At 43.6% G+C, this 21,000-nt stretch overlaps 1 long non-coding RNA gene across 1 annotated transcript in view; it reads left to right on the plus strand.

The window, feature by feature from the left end:
• The window catches only part of LOC115093310, a 64,271-nt gene that overhangs the window by 6,544 nt on the left and 36,727 nt on the right, over window positions 1–21,000 (plus strand). Inside the window, exon 3 of the long non-coding RNA XR_003857281.1 lies at window positions 19,410–19,508. This is a non-coding gene — a long non-coding RNA (uncharacterized LOC115093310). The remainder of the gene's footprint in view (window positions 1–19,409; window positions 19,509–21,000) is intronic.

Consider the following 21,000-nt stretch of genomic DNA (forward strand, 5'->3'; position numbering starts at 1 on the left):
TATCCAGGCAGCGTGACGTCATCACAAGGTGAGGTTCGCGCCAAGTAGGAAATAAGCGTGAGGGCCGCGCAACACGTGTGCCCTAATGTACCAGCGGAGCATGGTGGGAAGCAGTGCCCAAGCCAGTCTGGGGACGCCGGAGATGATGGCAGGCAGACGCCATGGCAGCCAGACGTCCATCCATAGTGAGAGGAGGTGCAAAGAAAGAAAGGTAGGTGAAGTGAAGCCGTTGGGAAGGGACGGTTGCAACAGTACCCCCCTTCAAAGGGTGATCTCCTCTGCGGGTACCAAGTTTTGGTTTCCAAGGATGCGAGAGATGAAACTGATGGAGCATCTGTTTGTCAAGGATATTAGCCAGAGGCTCCCAAGAATTTTCTTTGGGGCCAAAACCTTCCCATGAGAGAAGGTATTCCCAGGTTTTGCCTTGTTTGCGGACATCAAGAATGGCTTTGACCTTGTATTCTAGGTCATCTTCTGCATTGATAGGAGATGGTTCCTGAGATTTGGAAGAGAATTCACTGATGATGAGTGGTTTCAGAAGTGAAACATGAAAAGCGTTATGGATGTTTAATCCAGGTGGTAACTTCTGACTACTGTTAACATTGCCAAGACGTCGGAGGATTGGAAATAGTCCATCGTAGTGAGGAGCAAACCGAGAGGAGGGTAACTTCAGTCTAAGGTGCTTAATGGATAGCCAGACTTTGTCAACAGGTTGAAAAACATGCGCTTTGGAATGATGAGCATCATAAAGCCTTTTGGCTTGATCACTCGCTTTGAGTAGCATTGCTTTCGTCTGAGTCCATAGTTAATGGATTTCTTCAGCAGTGGATTGAGCTGCTGGGGACATCACTGAGAGCTTCAGTGGAAGTGGCAGTGATGGTGAACATCCATATACCACTTAAAATGGTGTTGATCCAGTTGATGTTGCTGGATGAGAATTAATGGCGAATTCAGTCCATGGTAACAGTTCGCCCAGTTATTCTGACAGCAACTCACATAGGCCTGAATGAACTGTTTCAGGGTCCTATTCATCCGTTCTGTTTGGCCATTAGATTGAGGATGATAGGCAGATGTATAATCTAGAGAGATGTCAAAGAGTTTGCACAGGGCCTTCCAGAATCTTGCCGTGAACTGTGATCCTCGATCCGAGTCTATGTGCTTCGTTAGGCCGTGGAGGCGAAAGATATGGACTATGAAGGGCTTCACAAGTTCCAAGGCTGAGCGTAAGCCAGGTAGTGCCTCGAAGTGGGGCATCTTGCTGAAGCAGTCGACTGTGACCCAGATGGTATCCATACCTCCAGAAAGGGGTAGATCAACTACAAAATCAGTAGCAATATGCATCCAGGGCTGTTCTGGAGCTGGAAGTGGCTGTAGCAATCCCCATGGTTGGCCAGAAGTAGGCTTGTGCTTGTCACAGTTGGCAGAAGATGCCACATATGAAAGTGTATCTTCCTTGATAAATGGCCACCAATAATACTTCTGTAGCTTCAGCAGGGTATGGCATTGACCAGGATGTCCAGCCAGCTTGGAATCGAGCACCCAATAGAGCACTTTATTTCTCAGATGCTTTGGCATGATGGTCTTACCAGCGGGCACAGAATGAGTAGCGGCTAAGACGACTTTCTTCGGGTCGATTACATGCTGCGGCTCTTCCGGAATATCCTCTGAGAGAAAGGAGTGTGATAGGGCATTAGCTCTGGTATTCTTGTCTCCGGGGTGATATTTGAACACAAAGTCAAAGCGGTTGAAAAATAAGGACCATCTAGCTTGTCTATGATTAAGACGTTGCACATGGCGGAGATACTCTAGATTCTTATGGTCCATAAACACAGTAATTTGATGTTGAGCGCCTTCGAGCCAAGGCCACCATTCCTCAAATGCCAACTTAATAGCCAGGAGCTCTTTATCACCGATCCCATAATTCTTCTCTGCCAGAGAGAAACGTCGTGAGAAGAAAGAGCAGGGACGTAAGGACATGGGATCTCCAGTCTGGCTCAGAACAGCCCCCACACCAACATCAGAGGCGTCGACCTCTACGATGAATGGCTTGTTGGGGTCCGGATGAGATAGGCATGATTCCATGGAAAAGGCAGTCTTTAAATCTTCGAACGCGGAAATGGCCTCCGCAGACCATTTAGAAGCATTGGCCCCTTTCCGGGCCATAGCAGTCAAGGGTACCGTTAAAGAAGAATAGTTCTTTATAAAGCTTCTATAGTAATTGGTGAACCCCAAAAATCATCTCAGGGTCTTCAGGCTGGTAGGTTGGGACCAATTCCTGATACTTTATAATTTTTGGGGATCCATCTGGAAGCCATCTTTAGACACAATGTAGCCAAGAAAAGGCACAGAGTCTTCTATGGAATTTGCACTTGGATAGCTTGGCATAGAGTCGGTGTTCTCGGAGTCTTAATAGAACTTGCTTGACGTCTTCTAGATGAGTAGACAGATTCTGAGAAAATATCAGGATGTCATCTAGGTACACTATAACACTCTTGTACAACAAATTCTGCAGAATGTCATTCATCATGTTCTGGAACACAGCGGGGGCATTGCATAGGCTGAAAGGCATTACTAATTACTCAAAATGACCGTCTCGAGTGTTGAAAGCCGTTTTTCAATCATTACCACTGTGAATCCAGACTAAGTTGTAGGCCCCCTTCAGGTCAAGCTTCGAAAATATCTTGGCCCCCTGAAGCCGGTCAAACAGCTCTGAGATTAAAGGCAGAGGGTAACGGTCTTTAATTGTAATCTCGTTCAGACCTCGATAGTCGATACAAGGACATAAGGTTCCATCCTTCTTCCCCACAAAGAAGAATCCTGCGCCAGCTGGCGACTTTGAAGGTCTAATAAAACCTTTCTGTAAATTCTCCTTGATGTATTCAGACATAGCCTTATTCTCTATTGCAGAGAGTGGATAGACACGTCCTTTAGGAGGTTTGGTGTTTGGTTTCAGCCGAATGGCACAATCATAAGATCTGTGTGGAGAGAGGATGTCAGCAGCTTCTTTGGAAAACACATCACTGAATGATGCATATTGAGGTGGCAGTCCAGCCATCACTGGAGTTGTAGACATGCAGAGACAGGAGAAACTTCCTTGAAGCAACTGCCATGACAACCTGGGCCCAGCAGGAGAGTTCCAGGGAGGACCAGTTGAATTGAGGCTGATGCAACTGCAACCAGGGTAACCCCAGAACGACAGGGTGCATGGCCTTCTCTAACACAAAGAAGGGAATTGTCTCCATATGGAGGGCTCCGGTGCGAGGGGTCACTGGTTTGGTGTGACAAATCACATCACTGGGCAGAGGATATCCATGGATGGATCACAAGAGTAGTGGAGCTTCTAAAGTAACGAGGGGCATCCTCAAATGTTTCACTAGGCATCAAAGTATAAAGTTTCCTCCTGCCCCCGAATCCACAAGGGTAAGAGTTTGGATTGTAGATGGTCCGCAAGTCAGGGAAACTGGTAGAGAGAGCGGAGGAGAAGGTGTGGTAAGGCCTAAGAATAGTCTTTCTGCAGGACTTAGACCCATCCATTTTCCGGATGAATAGGGCATGTTGGGACATAGTGATCAGCTTGTCCACAGTACATACATAGGCCATGCCTCTTCTGAGGTCTTCTCTCTTTTGAAGTCAAATGACTGCGACCAAGTTGCATCGGTTCTTCTCCACTGGCAGTAAGTACTGCTGGAAACAATCTGAAGTGCAAGTTTAGCACGAGTCTCCTTCTGAACCGGTCCTTTAGTAGGCTTGAGTTCTTTCACCTTATCACAAAGCCGGTGGTCAATTCTAGTAACCAAAGCCACTAGATCATCCAACGAGTCAGGTGTCTCACGAGCGGCAAGCTCGTCCTTCAAGCAGGTATTCAGACCTCTGAAGAAGAGAGTTTTCAGGCATCTAGGTTCCCAGCATAATTCTGTAGCAAGAGTCGAACTCTATTGCAAAATCAGCCAGTGGTCGGTTGCCTTGCTTCAGGTCCACCAAGTCAGAACCAGCAACAGTCACTTGAGCAGGATCATCAAAAACGGATTTAAATAATTCTAGAAATCCATCAATATACTGCAGGATTGGATCCTTATGTTCCCACAGCATTGAAGCCCAAGACAAGGCCCTTCCATCAAGATGATAGAATATAAGTAGTCTTGGCGTAGGCTGTGGGGAAGTGTGCAGGCTGCAATGCAAAAAGCATGCAGCATTGGTTTAGGAAACCTCTAGTTCTTTGAATCTCTCCAGAGAAACAAACTGGAGCAGCCAGAGGTACCATAGTCTTTATAGTTACTTCAGGTAACTGGCCTTCATTACTGGAAGTAGCACCTTGCATCTTCTGTGCTTGTAGCTGTTGAAACGCTGGTGAGTTTCCCTCAATGCATCTTGTAGTTCAGCAGTGCATAGGGCCAGGCCTGGAATGACCTGCAAGGCATTGAGCTGTGTCGGATCCATGGAGTTAGCAATCTGTTATAATTAGTGAGGTTTGGGTGGACCCTTGGAAATTGTGGCAGCTGACCACTCCCACAGGGGGAAGTCCCATGAGGGACCACAGGTCAGGCTCAGCTTAAGACACACAAACACAGAAATTGATCTTTTATTTGACAATGTGGTGAAGCCACCAGAGGGTAGAAGTGGTGAGCAGCAGAAATAGCCCAGCTTGGCTAGTATCCCTCAGGCGTTGGAACAACGACTCCTCCTGCAGTAGTGATGTAGTGGAAAGAACTGAGAATAATGAGTACAGTGGAATATGCACAAAGTCCAAGTATGGAGAACCCCAGGATAGAAAGAGCAGGCCCTCGAGGAGCGAGTACCTGATCCCTGAGAGCTGAGAGGCTTGAAGGTAATGCACTCACACAGTGGCTCCACATAGGAGATGGCACTAGGGCTGGAACGGAGGCAGGGCCTCGAGGAGCGAGTACCTGGTTCCAGGGAAAGCTCTGAGGTGGAGATGGTAATACTCACTGGAGTTGAAGATAGCGAATCCTTCCAGGCAGAAGAGAAGGTAGGAGCAGCCAGCGAGTCAGGGAACATGGGCCCTCGAGGAGCGAGTACCGGTTTCCTGATAGCAACTTGAATAGCAAGTGAGGTCCCCGAGGAGCGGGTACCCCATTAGCTTTAAGAGTCCAATGGAAGATTGGAGAGGCAGAGTAGCTGGGTACGGAGAGCGAATCTCATCCGTAAGATTCCCCTTGCTAACTCAAAGGCTAGCAAACATCATAGGCTTTAAATATCCGAGCAGCATGATGTCATCACAGGGGGACGCCCCTGAGGTTTGCGCCAAGTAGGAAATAAGAGTGAGGGCCACGTGGCACGTGTGCCTTAAGGTACCAGCGGATCATGGCGGGAGGCAACGCCCAAGCCGGTTCGGGGACGCCGGAGAGGACGGCAGGCAGACGCCGCGGCAGCCAGGCGTCCATCCATAGTGAGAGGAGGTGCAAAGAAAGAAAGGTAGGCAGAGTGAAGCTGTCAGGAAGGGACGGTTGCAACACTTTGAGCTCTTCTTGCCTCACTTTGTGATGCTTTCCTCACTCATATTGCCTTGGTGGGTTGTTTTTCTCCTCTGATGCCTTGGAGAACTCCTGCCACTACTTTTCCTGTTTTGCGCTATTGTGAGATCTTGGGCTCTTTATTACACTTTTGGTGCCTTGTTGAATTAGTCTTGATGTGTTAGCATGTCTTTTCACTTCTGATGATATCTACCCAACAGTTTCATAAAAAATGTTTAGAAAAGCCCAATTTTGGAGCCCAAAATAGATTGCATTGTTCCCCATGGACTATAATGATTAATGAATGAATAAATAAAATAAACAATCAAAAATGTTGTTTAATATGAAAGAAACTTAATGTAGGACTGTGTCCTATCAAAGAAATGAATGAACCAAAATATATATTTTTGACTGCACATCCTGTAAAATAATGACATAAATATTGATTATTGGATTCCTTAGCTGCAATTGACTTTGTGGAATCTCGTTTCCTTTTTATATGGTTTTTTTTTTTTTTCAGTTGATTATGTCTCAGTGTATGTTTGTATGTGATTGGGGTAAGGGAAGGGAAATAGTTGCCTGGACATTATTGTAACCTTGTCAATCCACTCACAAGGAAGAAGCTGAGGGAGTCATTAATATTTCCGGGTGGCAACTGCATTCCCCTCCCCCTACCATTTCCTTCCATCAAGTTCATTCCAGAATCAGAACCTCCAGAAGAATAGGAATAAAATAAGTTACAGAGTCAGAGGGAATTCGGTTGCATTTTAAATGCTTTGTGGAAGCCAGGATGATGAGAAAGATATCTATAATTCATATGGGATTTATGTTTTCCATTAACTTTAGCTTTTTATATGTTAAATACTTATGAAAAATAGCACAGGGCAAGGCATTTGTGAAGGCCTTATGATGATAGGACTCATGCATTCTGTAAGTAGTAGACGATGAGAAATACATTTTTATTCCAGGATAATAATGCTTTCAGTAAAACAATGAAGCTCTTAAGTGATTCTCATTTAAAGCACTGGGCATGTACAGTGAATACATTTTCTAAACTAAACTTGAAACCAAAGCCTTCATAAATACCAGGGTAGGTTCTTCCATTGAGCAAACTAAGTGGTCAGTGGCTTGGGGGTGCCAAAAGTATTTTTTGGGAGGGGCAGACAGCAACCCCTCCAGAACCTCTGGGTTCCACCTGCCCATTTTTAAGAGACAGCACTGCTAGAGAAAAGGGCATGGTTGCTGGGTAGTGGAGGATGGAGAGAAAGAGGAAGCCTGGTGGGTGAGGGGAACTAAAGGGACAGCTAAGCAGGAGATGGGGGTAGAGATAGGGATGCTGCTGAGTGGGAGAATCTGCTTAATATTCATCTTTTCTTGTCCTATCCATGAAAATAAACTCCATTTACCCAGAAAAAGAATGAGTTGTAGTTTTCCACTGATTTTCTACTGTTTTTGTTCTTGTCAAAATAAACCCTGACAAATTCCTGGTAAAATTTCTAAAAATAAAAACCCCAAACCCCAAGTATCAAGGCTGGTAGCAAGGGAATTAGGTACCCTAGGCAAACTTTCCGTCTTTCTCCCTCCTCATTACAGCATCCCACTCTCACCCCACTCGCATCCACCTCTCACACTCCTCTCACCAGTGCCAAATCCTGTATTCCTTTCCCTTTCCCCCTGTCCACAGTACCCAATATCTCATTTTTTCTATCCTCCTCTTTTTCTCCTTCGCTCCCTGCTCAGCGGGCCAGCATCACACCCAATCTCTTTGCTTCCTTTTTGGCGTTCTCAGAATCCTCTTTTTCCACTTCAAATGCTGCATTGGCAGTACCAAGCAGCAGGCACTTTGGCTGCTTCCTGGGAGGGAGAGACAGAACTTGAAACGGCGTTATCAGTGGCACTGGAGGCCAAAAACTTACCCCGGGGGGGTGGGGGGTGGGACTTGAAAAAACTGCAGGTGTTTTGGGCCCGCATTGGCTTCCAGCAGTGGCTGAAGGCTTCGAGACGCTACATCTGAAGCTATGGAGGTGCTTTTTTAAAACTCTTTATTATAATTTTTAAATCAAATATATAAAAATATTTGACAAAGAAAGACAATATACAGGATGATCTTTACATCAGCAGGAAAATGATCAAGGAAAAAACTTGATATCAATATATGTTGCCCACAATTAGACCCCCCCAAAAAGGGGAACAGGGAAAAAGGCGTGGGGAATGGATATAGCACAAATAAAAATCATTCAAAAGAAAAAGGATGGAGGCTGCATAGCAGAACACTAACCGATCAAGAAATACCCACATTGGCAGAGGAAGAAGAAACCACAACTCCTCGTCTGGCATCTAAAAAGTTATTTAACTGGCTAGGATAAAAAAACCCCCCAAACAAACAAATCTTGAAGAATCAAGAGTTATCACACATTTACAGGGATAACACAAGTGGCTCCTAATGGAAGAACTGCAGCTTTCATAGCTAGGGATTTCTTTCTTCATTCCCGTGTAGTCTGGCTATGTCAGGAAACATCCAAATCTTTTGACCTCTAAACAAAACATCCTTATTATGAAATATAGACAAAAGATTTTACGGTCTTGCCATAAAGACAAAAGTCACCAATAAGGTAGCACGACCCACCACATTCCCTCACCAGAATTTTCCAGGAAATCAGTAAGTTAGTAGGCACTTCATCAAAGCATTATCCACATCTTCCAGGAGCTGGAAGGAAAACAATGTTCTCTATAGGGGGAAGTGCATTCTCTGGGATTAACAAATTTTTTTTCAAATAAGAAGCAGAAAAGATCAGAAGGTTGTACTAAGAGGGATCCGAGGAAAATTGAGTATTCATAGATTCAATCAATATTCTTTCAATTCTATGAGAAGTAGAAGACAAGTCTTTGATGATATTGACTTGTTCATCTTGAACCTTGCTAAGAAGTTTCTCTATTCAGACATCTTCTTCTCCAAAGAACTGAGTCAGAGCTCATGAGATTGAAAATTATTATACAAATCAGTAGTCAAGAGACTAAAGATTGTAACAGATTTGTTAACTGACATCATAACAGTCCAAATACTATCCAGGGTAATAAATGCAGGTTTAACAAAAGTGGAAGAATCTTGAAAGCCAAGGAAGGAGCCATGAGATGCAACAGGATCCTTCAGACTTGTTCCAGTAGACACAGCCGGTGAGGCAAGCTGTGGGACTAATTCCTCTATACCAACCTGCACGTCCCAAGGCTCCTGCAACTCTCCCACCAGGCTCCAACATTGAATCTGCGATGGAAAAGCAAGAGAAGCAGAGTCGATGGATGAAATGGAGCTGTCCAAAGGCCCAACCACTTCAGAAGGAGCATCATCGAAAAGTGGTGGCACTAGTGGGAAAATGTGGAGTGGAGTGGTGGTCAGGGCTAATAGAAACTTCTGCCGCCATCGAGCTCGTGTCCCGAGTTCAGCCAAGCCCAAATTCAACTGCCGAGACACGGGTAGGTACATGTTCCGACACAGTTGTCAGGCGAAGGGAAACTGATGATTCGGCCATCTTGCCTTGCCTAATAGCTCCTTTCTGCTTCCCCATCTTAAAGAAATTTTAGGCAAAGTTTCAAAAAGGGAAAAAAGGTGAGTCTTCTGGAGCAGCCTAGGAATGCGTCTGCTATGCGACAGCCACCTCAGTTCCCCCCATGAGCTGCTTTTTAATCAGCCTAAAATTACAGTGAAATTTGGTTTAAATCAAATTGACACTTTTGGAAATATCCAGGAATTTATGGGTGAAAATCAGTTTAAATGGAAAACAAATAACCCTATAAATAAAGAACAACAAAATCCTGGATAATTTATCAGTTAAAATAGCAGATCAACTGTTAGTAGCTGTGTTAGGTGTCTGGTCTCACCCTTTTGGGCAAGATTCAATAAAGTACATTTTATACCGCTTCCACCTCGTTGTTTGTTTGCTGGTCTCACCCTGTACCAGTATGCATCCTTTGAATGGTTAACTCTTCTAAAAAAAAATACATTTTAGAGATTCTAAATGGCACGGTTCTGATCTGTATCTCATGTGGCCTTCTGGCCCTCAGCTAGGGATAACCAGGGACAAATAAGGCAATCTGGTGGATCTCTGTTGGTTTGGAGAGCAGCCAAGAATAGATAACTGGAATAGGGAAATATTTGTAATTTGGCTTTCTAAATTGACCTAACTTTTGAATTTCTAGCCTTAACAGAACTTAGTCCAATTACACTCTCTGCATTGCTGAATAAACATAAATGTTCATTCAAACAGTATTGAGCTGGGATTATCTTCCCTTAATCATTAGTATCTCTATGTAATTATAGCAATAACATTCAAGCAAAGAGCCAGGGAAGGAGTCTTTCTCAGGAAACCTGATGGAAGCATACCTGTAAGCTGGTCAGTAGATTTCTCTGTTCATTGATTTGGGCTTTTTCCCTCCTTGGATCTTATTTGCATTAGATTTATGAAGTGTAAAAACCTTTTTTAAAAAAAAGAAATCTCATTCTGAGAATAAACAGAGACACAAAGAGATTGAACTAAACTTTTCTTATGTGGGAGACTTGCGTGAGCATAAAATGACATTTTTATGCCCAGTTCATTAAATAAGTTTACTTTGCATGGGTAGGGGATAAAAGTTGTATGAAAGATTTCACATGCTCATGGGACCCTATCAATTCAGATGTGTAACTGGTGCTTGCAGCCTTAATTTCTGGCCCCTACTCTAGTCAAGAATTTTAATTAGGCTGCTTTGGCACATGACATTAGCATAAGTGCTGATAGGAGGAAGTAGGAGAACTGTAGGGTAAAGGCCATTTACCTGAAAAAAGGATGTGCATAACAGGGATGTGCAGGGAAAATAACTTGTTTTCGTTTTTCATTTCTTTTTCGGGAGTTTTTTCCCCACAAATGTGGAATGTTTGATTTGTTTCATTTGTGTGAAAAAGAAAATAACAAAACTGCCACAAAACAAAAATGGGGGCTTTTCAAGGCTTCCCATCCACCCCTTCCACCCATACAAAAAATTGTCAGGGCCAGGAACTCCCCCCAGCCCCCACTTAATCCGGTTCCGGTTGGGATCCACCAGGGAGGCCTAGGCCCAGGCCAAAACCCTCAGTCTTGCATAGGCTAAGGCCATGGTAGGTTGCCAAGACTTTGGCCTCGGCCTACACAAGGCTGACACCTCAGTCTTGGCCTAGACTGGAGCTCAGAGCCTGGACCCAGCTCAGCCTGGAGGCTGGGTCCTGATGCTAGGGTCTCAACCCACACCCGGTCCTAGGCCTCGGCCAAAGACTGAGCCTGGATCTAGGGCCTGATGCTGTGGTCTGGCCTGGAAGGTGTGTCTTGATGCCAGTGCCTGGCCCAGGCCTGAAGCCAGGACCTGACCTGTAGGTCAGGTTCCAATGCCTGGGCCTTGGCCAAACCCAGACCTGATGCTGCAGCCTGGCCTGGAGGCCATGTCCAGATGCTGGGACCTTGGAATGGACCCAGGCCTGATGCTGGGGTCTGGCCTGGAAGCCGGAGTACCAACACCTGGGCCCTGGCCTAGGCCCTACTAGACCTTGCAACTCCACTGTCATCTTCTTCATTTTCTTTCTTCTTCTTCTGATGATGTACACTGGGGTCATGCCAGAGTTAAGAACATAAGAAATTGCCAGCTGGGTCAGACCAAGGGTCCATCAAGCCCAGTATCCTGTTTCCAACAGAGGCCAAAACCAGGCCACAAGAACCTGGCAATTACCCAAACACTAAGAAGATCCCATGCTACTGATGCAATTAATAGCAGTGGCTATTCCCTAAGTAAAATTGATTAATAGCCATTAATGGACTTCTCCTCCAAGAACTTATCCAAACCTTTTTCGAACCCAGCTATATTAATTAACCAGTTAATTAACTCCAGTGCATTCACTCCAGCAGATGGCACCATTTTGATGTACAGCATTACTGTACAATTGACATTAATGAAAATGGAGCTGTCCACCAGGGAATGGATGGAGTTAATTAATAGGCATGTACATTTGTTAGTTTTTGGATATCCTTCCTTTTGTGTGTAAGCGCATATATAACAGATGAACAAATGTATGCACAAAACAAATGGTAACCGCATCCATCTAAAGTGAGTTCATTAGGTGCACACCAATCATTGTGCATACATTCATTCATTCATTCGATACTTGATAGACATTGAAACAAATGAAATGAATGGACACATAAATTCACAACCCTAGCACATGGTGTCAGAAGAAAGAAGATGAAAAAGATGGAGGCTGTGGAGCTATATGGCCTTGTCTCCAGGCATGACCCTGGCATCTGGCTTGAGTCTGGGCTGAGGCCCAGGAATCGGGACACGGCCTTGAAGCCAGACCACAGTGTCAGGCCTGGGCCCATGTTCAGGCTTAGAACAAGACCCAGGCATTGGGATCTGGCCTCCAGGCTGGGCCCTGGAATTGGCCGAGTCTGGGTCGATGCCACGGCATCAGGACCTGGCTTCCGGGTCGGGCCATAGCATTGGAAGCTTTGGCCTATGCCAAAGCCCAGGCACTGGAATCTGGCCTTCTAGGCCCAGCCTAGCCTTTTGAATATCCAACGGATCAGGTAAGATACAATTTGGGGGTTCCTGTCTTAGCTTTGGGCCTAGGCCTACACCTAGGCTGAGGCACCAGCATCATACTCAAGCATAGGCTGCAGCTGCTGCTTTAGGTAGAGGCCTATGCCTTGGGTGAGACCCTGGTTTAGGCCCAATGCATTCATTTCAGATAAATGCAACGGATAGGTTTGTTTCATTCAGGAAGCCCTGAAACTGAATTGCCCTTATTCATCACATTTTTTAATTCATTTGAAACAAATATACATCCCTAATTTATAATTGATCTTGAGCCTTCCGACTGTGCATACAGACTGAACCAAAGTGCAGGCCTGAGCACTACAACAATGGAGTCTTTAGTCACGTGATCATTTTGGCAACTTCATATGACACTGTGAATCACACACACAAAAAACTGCAATTGTTTTTCCCAATTAGACTTTTGTCTACAGCTCCCCATGTGCTACTATACCTTAGATACATAAACTATGTGGAAACTTTGTATCTATCCATGAAACTAGCTCTGAAGCGAGTATTGTTCAGGAAATATCTGTTGATGAACCTCATTACTAATTGAGAATACTCAGAAGACATCATCAGCATCCCACTAATCCTGTATCTATAGATGGTGGAGACATCCAATCAAGGTCCTATGGAAAGGAATGTGCAATGAAGTTCCAAACAGAGAAAAAGACTGAACTGTCTATAAGAAGATAAAAACATAAGACTTGCTCAGTATCCTGCTTCCAGCAGTAGCCAAGCCAGGTCAGAAGTACCTGGCAGGATCCCAAGGGGTAGATAGATTCCAAGCTGTTTATCCCTAGAATAAGCAGTACATTTCTGAAACATTTTCTTAATTGTTAATCTAACTTTTCCCAGCTGAACTTTTCCGAGGAATTGTTCCAAGTTACATTTTCCTGGGTGACCTTTTACTAAGGATTTTATTCTCCAGAACGTTTAACTGTTGCAGATCACTACACCTATGAACTAGCAAGTTTAAGACTGAATTCTTTGTTGAAACAGCCTGCCTCGTTAACCTTGGAGTAGCTGCCTTGTCATACTTGCCAACTTTATCCCACCAAAATTTGTATAAGCCAAGTCCTTCTTTACTCTGTTCTGATGACAAACCTCACAGAGACATCTGTGAGACCTCTGGGTTCTATTTTCCTGGAGACTTGGTACAACCTGTTATTTCCCTGTACTGTGCTGTGAGACAGGTCTGGATCTCTGCAGGAGCATGACCCGCTAACAGCAAAGGGTGAGATGAATTGGCTTAATCTCTTAGCTGGGTTAATTAATTTGGAATTGTGTATTTGTCAAGCGCAGATTGACTTGGAGATAATGCATGAGTTTATGCTTATTTTTCATAACATTGCTTTGCTCTGTAACAGATAGAAACTGAAAATTAAAATTATATTTACCTTATTAAATTTTGTATATATTTGTGCTGCTAAAAAAAAAACTGACTACTTCATGAAAGGTATAAGGTTCTACTTTCTTATAAACAATTGAATTTGTATCAAAAGGATATATCAGTTGAATCTTTTAATTACCTGTAGCAATTTACCCTACAGAACAATAACTGAATTACAGAGTGGAGGATTTGTTGGTGGGAAGAATAGCCTATCGGGTGTTCAGGCATGTTTTGATGGGCTGGTTGGATCCTGCGGCTGTGAAAGCATGACAACTGTTGGGGTAAGAGTAGGAAGCAAATATGGCTGGGTTCTGGTACTGATGAGAGTTTGGCAGTTGTGGCGATCAGAGAAAGAGATGCATTCTGCTCTCCAGGGGTCACGGATGCCCCTAGGTCAATGGTTAGCCACAATTTGCCCCTAGTTTCTTGAAAGAATTAGTATTAAGAGGAGATAGTTGCTTTGGTTTAAGAACATAAGAACATGTCATACTGGGTCAGACCAAGGGTCCATCTAGCCCAGCATCCTGTTTCCAACAGTGGCCAATCCAGGCCATAAGAACCTGGCAAGTACCCAAAAACTAAGTCTATCCCATGTTACTGTTGCTAGTAATAGCAGTGGCTATTTTCTAAGTCAACTTAATTAATAGCAGGTAATGGACTTCTCCTCCAAGAACTTATCCAATCCTTTTTTAAATACAGCTATACTAACTGCACTAACCACATCCTCTGGCAACTGTTACAGTTTTGGCTGCAGTGCAACCGCCTCACCACCAGGGGTCCCTCTAGTGCTGGCTTTCCGGACAGGCCAGTCCATCTTATCTGTCCACATCTGTGCTCTGGGTGTGTCCTTATAACCCTGCCTGACAGTTGCCTCGGTGCTTCGGCATCGAGCTCACCTGGGCTCCCTGCTCTAGCCTTGCGCGGCCTTCGGGCCTTTCCTTGCGCGGCCTTCGGGCCTCCTTCCTCGCTGTTCTCACCTGGCCTACGGGCCTTCTGACCTGCCTGCTCTGCTTACGGTGTGTGGCCTACGGGCCTTCTGACCTGCCCTGCTCTGCTTATGGTGTGTGGCCTACGGGCCTTCTGTCTGTGTGTGTGGAGCCTACGGGCCTTCTGACCTGCCTTGCCCCGCTTATGGTGTGTGGCCTACGGGCCTTCTGTGTGTGTGTGGCCTACGGGCCTTCTGACCTGCCTTGCCCCGCTTATGGTGTGTGGCCTATGGGCCTTCTGTGTGTGTGGTGGCCTACGGGCCTTCTGACCTGCCTTGCCCCGCTTATGCTGTGTGGCCTACGGGCCTTCTGTGTGTGTGTGTGTGTGGCCTACGGGCCTTCTGACCTGCCTGCCCCGCTATTGGTGTGTGGCCTACGGGCCTTCTGTGTGTGTGTGTGTGTGTGTGGCCTACGGGCCTTCTGACCTGCCTTGCCCCGCTATATGGTGTGTGGCCTACGGGCCTTCTGTGTGTGTGTGGCCTACGGGCCTTCTGACCTGCCTTGCCCTCTATTGGTGTGTGGCCTACGGGCCTTCTGTGTGTGTGTGTGTGTGTGTGTGTGGCCTATGGGCCTTCTGACCTGCCTTGCCCTGCTTACTGTGCCCTGACCCAGCCTGGACCCAGACACTGCTGACTACCGCCTGCCCTGACCCAGCCTGTACTTAGACACTGCTACTTGCTGCCTGCCCTGACCCAGCCTGTACTTAGACACTGCTACTTGCCGCCTGCCCTGACCCAGCCTGAACCCAGACTCGGATACTTGCTGCCTGCCCTGACCCAGCCTGGAACCTGACACTGTTTCTAGCTTCCTGTCTCTCTCCACCTGGAGCCACCCTGCTGGGTGGTGTTCACGACTCCTGACCGGAGCCCAAGCGTAACAGCAACAAGTTCCAGAGTTTAATTGTGTGTTGAGTGAAAAAGAACTTTCTCCGATTAGTTTTAAATGTGCCACATGCTAACTTCATGGAGAGCCCCCTAGTCCTTCTATTATCTGAAAGAGTAAATAACCAATTCACATCTACCCAGTCTAGACCTCTCATGATTTTAAACACCTCTATCATATCCCCTCTCAGCCATCTCTTCTCCAAGCTGAAAAGTCCTAACCTCTTTAGTCTTTCCTCATAGGGAAGCTGTTCCATTCCCCTTATCATTTTGGTTGCCCTTCTCTGTACCTTCTCCATCGCAATTATATCTTTTTTGAGATGTGGCGACCAGAATTGTACACAGATAATGTGCAGTGCAGTGTTTTGTTTGTGCTTCTTTAACCTTTGACTTATCCTTCCATTTTTCTACACCACCCAATCCAGAACATGTAGTTATAGATGGATTCCATCAATCAAACAGTTTATACTGGTATCACGGAGTAGCCTAGCAGTTAGAGTATCAGGCTGCAAACCAGTAAAACCAGCATTCAGATCCCACTGATACTCCTTGTAAATTGGACAAGTCACTACACTCTTCACTTAGTGGTCTATTTACTAATAGTTATCTCTTATTTTATATCTATGGGAAAATGCTTAGTAAATAAGCCCTTTAGTAAATAAGCCCCTTACATTGTGAGCCTTTGAGGATAGGGAAGAATAAATACCTACAGTACCTAAAATGTAATCCATTTTGAAGTGTCAAAAATTGTGGAGAATAAAAACTAATATAAAATACACATAATAAAATGTTCATCATGAATCTTGCCAAAAGCAGATAAATATAAAAATCCTATATTTCAGTAGGAGAAAACTTGTAAAATCTGTAAATCTTATAACTGCTTTCTATATAATCTATAGTCAGTAATATATACATTTTGATAGATATGGAGCTGAGTTCCAAAGAGAGGACCTACTATAAAAAAAAAATAAAATAAGCCTGCCACCAAGTATCTTGCAAGGTATCTCCCTATTTGAAGACAGGGAAGAGGGTTTTTTTTTTTTAATCAGCAGACTGCACGCACGGCTGGAATATAGGTTTTGTAACAGGTTTTCACATCAATTTTAATAAAAGTGGTGGGTAAACATCATCTGAAGAGTGAAGCCATGCCAACCCATCAATGTGGCACCAAAAGTGGCATAAATAGCCTATGGCACTGTATAGGGACAAAGGGATACCAGTAGTGGCAAGAGTTCTCCAACACACTGGTCAAAGGAGCATAGCAGCAACAAGAGTTGGAAGAACACTGCAAGGCTTCAAAAGAAGGAACCTACAATACTGACATGAACCCTTGAAGGTAGCACGAGAGCAAAAGTGGCACCAAGGGTGGCATCAGAATCCTAATGCATCATGAAGGGGAAACAAAGCATGAAAGGTGGCAGAAAACCCCCCCAAAGGCACAAATAAAAGGACAAAGCAGAACAAAGAGTGAAATCAATATACCAAAGCACCATGAGACATGCAAAGTAGCCCTCCACAGTGACAAGAACCCCCCAAGTTGTAAAGTCTGGGATATGGCAGCAAGGCAGAGTCACAGAAATAATCTCAAGGTATAAAGTCTGGATATGGCAGCAAAGCTGACAAGCACAAAGACCCCCAAGATGTAGCAATGAGTAGTATAGCAGCTAGTCTGAATGGCATGGGTAATACATGTATTCCGGCTGATGCACATGCCACTTGTCAGATTAAGTATAAAAAAATGGATTTGTCATCAGTATCACTTTTGTGACATAAAATTGTATTATATTCCCTACTTAAAACTGATCTTGCTCTGGGTAGAATTTCTGGTTTCTTGTGAAATTTACTTTCTGATTGAAGCTTTTGTCACAATCAGAACATGGAAATGGTTTCTCATTAGTGTGGCTTTCCTGGTAATTAGAAAGCTTTTCCCATATTCTGTAGCTGAATACAGTGTCTTTCCTTTGTTGATTTTCTGGTGTTACATTAGTTCTCTCTACCTAATGACAATTTTTCCATATTCAGAACATGAAAAAGGTCTCTCCTATACATATTTGCACTTGTGCCATTGAAATTTGCTACAATATATGCTATGGAATCATGAATAGATTTTTCCTGCAGTAAGTTCACATAATGCTGATAAATGGGCTTTACCACAACTGTCTGAAAATCTTCAACAGTAAAAATATACTGCATTTAAACTTATCTTTTGAGTGGGTGCATGTATACAGTGGTGTTCTGTGCATTTGCTCTCATCCAATCACTAATGGTCCAATGTTGAATAGATCTAACTTGAGGAATTAGTCATCTAGATCTTGCTAAATGAAAAGCATGTCCCAAAATACCTACATTTATGCACCTATTTTCACTAGGGCCCTAAAATGTAGGTGAGGCCAGGGATAAGGTCATTAAGTTAGGCATGGAATGCTGTTTTCATGCTAGGCACTTACTTTAGTTGTTTAAATATAGGAAATCAAAAAGCAGGTCTAAATTTAGAGGGCCTAGTTTTAGGTGCCTAATGTTAGACAAACTTTCAGTCAAAAATGTAGATGCTTAGGTTCTGGTGAAAATGTTTCTAGCTTTTGGCACCTCATACTGGGCTCAATATTCAAAGGCATTTAGGTGGATAACTTGTGAGTTTATCTGGATAAGTGCTGACTTTTGAGTATTAGGGGCACTTAGATGACTCAATTTTAGCTGGATAAGTCACTATCCGGTTAAAATAACTCAGATAAAAGAGAGGCATTCCAGGGTGGAAGAATATTTTCTGGCTACCAGCTGATATTCAGCTGTTTCCAGCAAAGTTAGTTGGATAACTTTAGATCTGCCTCAGAGCAGGATGATACTTAATGAACTCTATTCAAAATATAGCCAGTTAAGTGGCAGCATAATGATAAAATAAAACCTTCAGTACCTTTAGGCCTAAACTTCACAGCACCCCCCCCCCCAGCCCTCCAAATTAAAATAAAAATAAAGAAGTGGGGGCTATCACCCTGAAGTCGGACCTTCCTTTTTTCCCTGTTTTTTGGAGAAAACAGATGATCCACTCCTTCCCTCCTCTCCACCTCCCTATAACCTGTGTCCCATATCCCAGAGCCCATGGACCACCTCTTGGATCTCCATGCTCTTACAGCACCAAGAGTGTGTTAAAGACTATTGCTCCTGGCTGGGGTTTTGGAATTCGAAGGGTGGGGAAGCGTAGGTTTCCAGAGGACATTTAGGCATAAAATGAAACTAAAGTAAATTACATTTGGATTACTTTTCTTTCATTTTGTTTGAAATTCCTTGGTTTGATTTAAACAAAAGCACATTCCTGTTGATAATAGTTCAGCAAGAATGACAAATCTATTCCTTACGTAACTGAGCTGTTAAATTCTTGTAGCCCAGGATTTATATCTCACCTTCTCCCAATGCAAATGAGACTCAGTGAGTCAGTACTTTCACCAACCTGATTTACTCTGGTCCTTGCTCTCCTCTTATCAGAGCACATTCATATGCTCTGGGGTTCTAGATATTTCCCTGGTAAACCAGGGCAGCTTGGCACCATCACACATCCTTTTGAAAAAAGAGGGGAAGGAGAGATTAACTGCAGAAAGTACATACTTTGTCAGCCCCTTCTGTTTGTCACGATCTGTTCTTTGGATGATCAGAGAAATTTCTGGAAAGCACGCACAGTGCAATGGAGATGCTTGTTTTGTTTCTTTCCAATCCTGGGATCAGTACGCATTTGGCAGAGGTTTTAAATCTCCGCGTAATCCTAATCAGTTCAGGAGAGCAATGTAACATCACTTGTAGATGAAAGATGCTCTCAGCAAGCTCCACATCAAAACAATCCCCACTGGTTTGAGTTCTGGGGAGATGGTGCTAAACAGAGCATACAGATGCTTGAAAAATACAATTTGAATTCTGTGTTCATTAATCTCAAACAACTGAGAAAAAAAAATGTTTAGCTATGCATTTGAAAAAATACCTTGACAAAAAAAGGGTTTTCTTTTCTTGTAATGCCTGTCTAAAGAGGGATATCTTTTCTTTTTTTGTTATAACATGTACTACAGTATATTAATTTGCATTTTTTTTAATGATGCAGCTAATGCCATCAATATTGTCCAAGAGCACCTCAAAGAAGTGACAGTGAACCCAAAGGGAAACGAGATTGTTTATAACTGGCTTGTGGAGGTCTTACCAGGTAATAATGTACAAGTTCAAGGGATAAAATAGTCTATGTAAGTACATATTTTGGACTAGTCATATAGATCACCTAGGTTTGATTCCTGATCCTGATCTTCCTTTTCCCAGACTGACCAGGGCTGCAGATGCTGCAGAGGCAACATTCACATCCCCTGGGAGGAGAAAGTCACAATGGAAGGAGTGCTAGTGCATGGCCCTGGCCGAGGACAGTAGCTGCAATGAAATGAATTAAAGGAGTTGGCAGGGGGTTTAAAATAGGGGACAAATCCCCATGTAGTTGTAAATGAAGGTTCACGGCACTGGTTCCCAGCTCCAGTTCTGATTGAGACGGAAGCCTACAGGAGCAGGAGTAAACCGTTGGGTTATAAAAAAAAAAACAACCCAATTATAGATCTTCTTTATAAAATAGCAAAAATCCTCAGAGACTTCCCTTGGGTAAATCCATGTTGACTGTGTTCCATTAAACCATGTCTTTCTATATGATCTACGATTTTGATCTTTAGAATAGTTTCCACTATTTTTCCTGGCACTGAATTCAAGCTCACTGGTCTATAGTTACCCGGATTGCCCCTGGAGCCCATTTTAAATATTGGGGTTAATTGGCTACCCTCCAGTCTTCAGGTACAATGGATGATTTTAATGATAGGTTACAAATTTTAACTAATAGATCAGAAATTTTCATTTTTTAGTTCCTTCAGCACCCTAGGATGCATACCATCCAGTCCAGGTGATCTGCAACTCCTTAGTTTGTCAATCTGGCCAACTACATCCTCCAGGTTCACAGTGATTTGGTTCAGTTCATCTGACTCATCACCCTTGAAAACCATCTCCGGAACTGGTATCCTCCCCAACATCTCATTAATAAACACAGAAGCAAAGAATTAATTTAGTCTTTCTGCCATGGCCTTATCTTCCCTAAGATCCCCTTTAACCCCTCGGTCATCTAATGGTCCAACTGACTCTCTCACAGGTTTCTTACTTCGGATATATTTTAAAAGTTTTTATGAGTTTTTGCTTCTATGGCCAACTTCATTTCGAATTCTCTCTTCGTCTGTCTTATCAATGTTTTTAACTTAACTTGACAATGCTTATGTTTTATCCTATTCAGATGGATCCTTCTTCCAATTTTTGAAGGATTTTTTTTTTTGGCTAAAATAGCCTCTTTTACCTCCACCTTTTAACCATGACGGTAATCATTTTGCCTTCCTTCCACCTTTCTAATGCTTGAAATACATCTGGACTGCACCTCTACGATTGTATTTTTAAATAATGTCCACGTCTGTTGAATACTGTTAACCTTTGCAGCTGCACCTTTCAGTTTTTTTTTCTATTTTCCTCATTTTTATCAATGTTTCCCATTTGAAAGTTAGTGTTAGAGCTGTAGATGTACTTATTGTCCACTTCCAGTTATTAGTTTTAAATTTGATAATGTTATTATCACTAGGGATGTGCATTCATTTGTAACGAAATAGGAAATAAAGACAATATTT

This window comes from Rhinatrema bivittatum, chromosome 6 (assembly GCF_901001135.1).
Source record: "Rhinatrema bivittatum chromosome 6, aRhiBiv1.1, whole genome shotgun sequence".
NCBI classification, from domain to species: Eukaryota; Metazoa; Chordata; class Amphibia; order Gymnophiona; family Rhinatrematidae; genus Rhinatrema; species Rhinatrema bivittatum.